The 5,105-nt window shown below is 36.4% G+C and overlaps 1 pseudogene; it reads right to left on the minus strand.

Moving 5' to 3' along the window:
* Nucleotides 1-3,026: 3,026 nt before the first annotated feature.
* On the minus strand, nucleotides 3,027-3,145 carry LOC111745401 (annotated as a pseudogene).
* Nucleotides 3,146-5,105: the final 1,960 nt, after the last annotated feature.

The following is a 5,105-nucleotide window of genomic DNA, read 5'->3' on the forward strand; positions in this document are numbered from 1 at the left end:
TAAATGCAATGTGATTATACCCATACAAGGGAATATTTTTCAGTCATAAAAAGAATAAAGTACTGATACATGCTACAATATGAATGAACCTCAAAAACACGCTAAGTGAAAATAGCTATATATACACGAGGTCACATATTGTATGACTCCATTTATAAAAATATCCAGAATAGCGAAATCCATAGAGACAGATTATAGGTTAATATGAAGGACGGAAGATGAAGGACTGACTGCTTTACTGGATACAGAATTTCTTTTTGGGGTAATGAAAATGTTTTAAAACTAGGCAGAGGTGATGATTGCACAGCCACTGAATCACACACTTAAAAATAGTTAATTTTATATTATGTAAATTGTACCTCAAATTTTTAAATCCTATGAATTCTATTTTTTCATAGACAGTAATCTTTCTAAAAATAGTCACTTGATATCAAATAAAAGCTTTTATAAATCTATAAAAATTGATGGTAATAATTTTAGGTAAGGATGAGTAATCTTCTACCCTTTCCTATAGCCTTCTGAGCTTTCATTTAAGTTGTGGCCCTTTATATCATTACAGCCACCAAAATCTAAAAATATTCAAGTACTGCTCATGTGCTCAGATGCATGAACTTAGAAAACCCTTCCTTAACTGAGTAATTCCAGCTAAGTCCAATGAAGTTCTCAATGAATTTCAAATGCTTTATTCTACGAATGCGACTAACATTAACAAGATTAAAAACTAAGTTAAAAGGATCCAAGAAACTCATTACTTGTTGCACAAACATAATAAATAAATAGTTCAAAACTCCAAATTGGTCCCATATTCCTCTAGTTGGACACACAGGAGGTCTGCATGCAGAGCTCTAAAAAAGTACACGTAAAATCTCCAAACTTAGAAAAGTCATGCTTCTGACTATGAAAAGAGTTTTGCCTAAAAATAGTAGCATACACAGAAATTTCCCACAGTTTCCTTCCCTTTGACATCACCACACAATTCTCTTGGGATTAGAGCTGCCATGATTTCCACATGCCAAGAAACTACACCAGTGTGAAGAAGACAGGTATGCATGAACAGGCTTGCTTATCAGCTTACCAAGCCCTTCAAGATTGGCGTCAAAGAGAAGCTTCGAGCTTTATAGAACTTGAAGACAAAATCTCCTTTGAACTTGTTTTCCAAAAGCTTGGTAAAATTCAGCTTGAGAGTGTCTGGAAACATTGACATTTTGCCACATTGTATATGTCACAATGTGGTACTTATGGATCAGTTCATGATAAATACCTATATTAAAGAATAGCACCTATACTATACTCCATAGTTTTCCCTTTTCTCTTCCTCCCTTGCTTTTTTCCTAACTATAAAAACAATGCAGGTTCCTGTCAGAAAAATTGGAAAAAATAGAAGTGTAGAAAAAGAAAAATCACCCAGAACAATCCAAAATGAATCTCTATTAACGTTTTAACTACTAATTTCTAATCATCTAAATGCTAGCAAAGTTTTGATGTGTGTTTTCCATTTTACTGTCTTTCTTTGAAATTGAGGTTAGTTTTCTCAGATAATAAATCAGAAGTGTTTTCATTATCAGACACTAGAGTTTCTCTTAAACACTCAAGAAAATATTTTGGGGATAGTGCAATTTCTATTTAGAGAAAAAACAGCCTTATCTTATAATCACTTCTTTACAAGTCCCAGCTTATATGTCGTCTCCACAGAAAAACCTTCCTAATTCTTCAGATCAGGTTAGATCCCCACTTAAATGTGCATCCTTTGCTTTTCCTCCATAAAATCTATCACAATTAACCATATGGATCATTATTAGCTAATTTTCCCAACCAGAACATAGGCTTTCAGAAGGAATTTATTGAGTCTGTCTTATTTTCTCCTGTTCTCCAATAATTAAGTGACTCCTATTATGTAAAAGGAATTTAGTCAATAGTGGATGGATAGATGGATGGATAGATGGATTCATAGATGAATTAACTAATGAACCAAGGAACAAAGTTGGGAGATACAATCTGCAACCATGACCGACTGAGGAGATGAAACCAATATGGCAATATTTGCATGAATAAGGGTTAAATGTATACTGGATGAGTTTATACATCTTTAATCTTCCTTCTTAGACACAAGGACCCTGAGGCAAGATCCCTGTTTCGTTAGAGACCTTGCTCAGGGAACTTAACTGCTATGATACATCAAGCAATAGGTCTTCTGCTTCTGGACAAGACAGTCACAGTGATTGGATTTACCTTTCCATTTGAAACAACTACAAAAAAAGAAAACAGACAAAATATGGTTTTCAGCCATTGGACTTCAGGCAGCATGGGACAGTGACTCCTGAGATAGAGAAACAAGATGAGGCCTATGAGTGACCCACTTTATTGCCATGAGAGAGTTTTCAGGCTGCAGTACAAGGAGGGAGAAGCCAGGAGGTACTGATGTTCTCCCTGAGTTTGTTAGATTGCAACCCCTGGAGTTCCTCAAGTGAAATTCAAAACTGGCCCCTATACACAGAGAATAAGAAGAGACCAAACAAAGAGGCAGGCCACCCCAGATTGGTAGGTTGCAGGTTTAATAAGCAAGGGAACTTACATATAGTTTTGTCTTGGTAAGCCACAAGGCAAATAGATCTTCCACCACCCAACAGAATCTTAGAGTTTATGTAGAGACCTTAATGCGGTTCAATCATGTATACCATCCAGATGGTCTCACAACACATTGCTTTCTTAAGACTATGTTCTTGAAGTGATTCTTTTACAGGAACAGTGGGCAGAATGTACATTCCAAGGACAGAGAAGGAGGCAAGGAACCTCTGATTGCCTGGGTTCAGCTTTCAGGTCAAGCGGCACTCATGTGCTCTCAATGAACTTCCCCAGCAGATTTGAGGAGAGAAAACTCTGTTGTCTGGAAAGGTCACAAAAGTCAGTGTTTACAGGGCAGAATGCCAGAGAAGAGAGAGCTAGATAGAGAATGAACCCCAAAGATCTATAAATGGCCCGCCTTAAGATTTTTGTTTTGTTTTGTTTTGTTTTGTTGGGGTTTTTTATGCCTGCAGCACCCAGTATTCCTAGGCGGTCTCCCATTCAAGTACTAACCAGGCCCAACCCTGCTTAGCTTCCAAGATCAGTCAGGATTGGGCACATTCAGAGTGGCATGGCCGTAGACTTCGCTCCCCCTTAAGTTTTTAGTTGAGTTTTTACAAGTGAAAAAAACTACTTGGGGCCGTGGGAAAAAAATCACCTAAAGGGATCAGAGGGAACAATTTAGGGTGCTCATACAGGACTATAAATCATTCTGTTTAAATGTGTCAAAGTAGAAAATCTTCAAAATTAATGGGCATGAGTAGAATATTCAGAAAAGTAATGCCTAGTAATGGCAGAAAATAGCTCTAGTCTAAAGGCTACTCTGGTCCCACCATACCCAAAATGATCAAACCATTTCCAAGTAACTTCACTGTATACCATAAACAAGCTCAACAATATTTATAAGAATACAAAATTATCCAGCACTCAGCGAGGTAAAATTCATAATATCTGGTACCCAATGTAAAATGACTTAAGCATGTATGGAAGCAGGAACATATGACCCATAACGAGGAGAAAAGAACAAAGGAGAGATAGTATTTGAGAGACGAAAGAAAGTGAAATCCTGGAGAGCATCTAATACCATCATTAAAAAGAAAATATGGTATATACACTAGAACAAATATCCAGATTTATAAACCATCTGTATCATTTATTAGGTAAATCTGATTCAAAAAAACTTTTTCATAACCACTGGTTCCTCTTCTGTTTATTTATACTCTTTTAAGGACTGAAAGAATTGAGATGTGTGTACATAGAGAACTGCTTAAATAAAGGCAACCCTAGGTTTTCTATTTTGGATGACCATAAGGCTCCTTCTATAAACTGAATAATGTAAAAACTTCCACCACTTTAAGGGAAGGGGCTAATATTTTGAAAGAATTGCTACAGTCTAATCAGTATTTGCCTTCAAAGTTTCCACCCATCTTTCCTGAATTTTGCACTTTTTTTCTTTGCTAGCAGTTTTCATAACATGATTGAAGTAGGATGGATTTTTCATCAATTAAGTGACACATCACATTGCCCTAGCATGTCATAAATTTCATGGATTTCTCAATATCTTGTCATGATGAACCCAAATTTAGCAATATTTTCAGACTGTGGCTCTACATATCAAGATACTTAATGTTTGTGCCAATAACTGAAATTTATTGTTTCTTGAATTTAATGGACCTAGTGCTATTGCTTCTTTCATATTGTTTCAGCAGGGACTAAGCTTTTTGAAGTCAATAAACCATTTCCTGCCTTTAAAATAAGCTCTAAATGTTCTCTCTCAGGTTGCTTTCATAGCCAAAATATTTCTTCTTACCTCTTGCAACTTGCTCTTTGGAAAAAAAAAAAAATAGTCCTTGGATTTTACTCACTGAGCAACAGTTGAGTCCCTGAAACAGTCCTAAGTGTGATAAAAGAATTACTAAAGCTAAGGGTCCAAAAATAAGGATATAATGACAAAACCTCTTTGACTGAATGAAAAATATCACACAAAGATCTAGTGCCGATTAAAGTACCATTCTTTTGGGGGTCAGATAGCCCAAGAATTTGGTCAAAGGAAACCATGCCTTTGACACCTGGGCTATTGTCAAGCCCAGATGAAAATCATTACAATCATAGGCATGACCAGCAAAATAGGAGATATAACATAATAGAGGAGGGCTTGAATGAAGAAAGATTGAAAGATTGAAAGATTGAAAGTGAAGAAATGAGTAAACCAAAAGCATGAGGAGTTATGGGAAAGGTGCCTCTACACATCCAAAATTACAACATCAGTAAGAGAAAACAAGGGGACAAATCAAAGTGTGAATCTCCCATGGCTCTGAAGACCCACACAGCCAACAGAGTCAAAAAAAAGGACAAGGCTCACAGCTTCTGCAGTGGTCCTAACTGATACCTCGAGTGAGAGAGTAGTCTTAGGCCATCATTCCAATAACCTATAGGTTAGGTAATACCTAATTAGAAAAGCTACAAAATGGTTGAGCGCCATTTTTAAAAGCATTTAAAGAACAAATATGGGTTTTAACAGAAGAAGGGTGAAAAACCAAAAC

Source organism: Pteropus vampyrus, unplaced genomic scaffold (genome assembly GCF_000151845.1).
Source record: "Pteropus vampyrus isolate Shadow unplaced genomic scaffold, Pvam_2.0 Scaffold153, whole genome shotgun sequence".
Lineage (NCBI taxonomy): Eukaryota > Metazoa > Chordata > Mammalia > Chiroptera > Pteropodidae > Pteropus > Pteropus vampyrus.